A 380-nucleotide genomic window follows, 5' to 3' on the forward strand; every position below is an offset into this window, starting at 1 on the left:
TGTGTGTGTGTGTGTGTGTGTGTGTGTGTGTATATGTACATATTTATATATTCTAGTTGAGTGAAACTACCTTATGCTTTCTAGGGCTGCTTTCGAGTAACGTACTGATATATGACTGTTTGACAAATATTCATATGTACTGTGTTTTTGTGAATCCAAAATGTTTGAATAGCATGCAAACTTTATCCTTGAATCATTTTTATCAGTGCGTTCAAACATCCGTTAATATGATGAAGCAAGAGGGTATGTCGTCTTAAGATGACTGATTAGGAAAAGATGAGATTGTGTAGCCCATATGCAATAGGAAATCGACAGCAGGACATTAATGCATTTTTATGTTGTTTACGTTGCAGGATATGCACGATTGTTGCATGTGTGTG

At 35.8% G+C, this 380-nt stretch overlaps 1 protein-coding gene across 1 annotated transcript in view; it reads left to right on the forward strand.

The window, feature by feature from the left end:
- Nucleotides 1-380, forward strand: part of LOC107576638 (surfeit locus protein 4-like) — a gene marked incomplete at its 3' end in the record, with an annotated part of 11,711 nt that overhangs the window by 7,357 nt on the left and 3,974 nt on the right. The window lies entirely within an intron of this gene.

Source organism: Sinocyclocheilus grahami, unplaced genomic scaffold, assembly GCF_001515645.1.
Source record: "Sinocyclocheilus grahami isolate Dianchi unplaced genomic scaffold, SAMN03320097.WGS_v1.1 scaffold4078.1, whole genome shotgun sequence".
Lineage (NCBI taxonomy): Eukaryota > Metazoa > Chordata > Actinopteri > Cypriniformes > Cyprinidae > Sinocyclocheilus > Sinocyclocheilus grahami.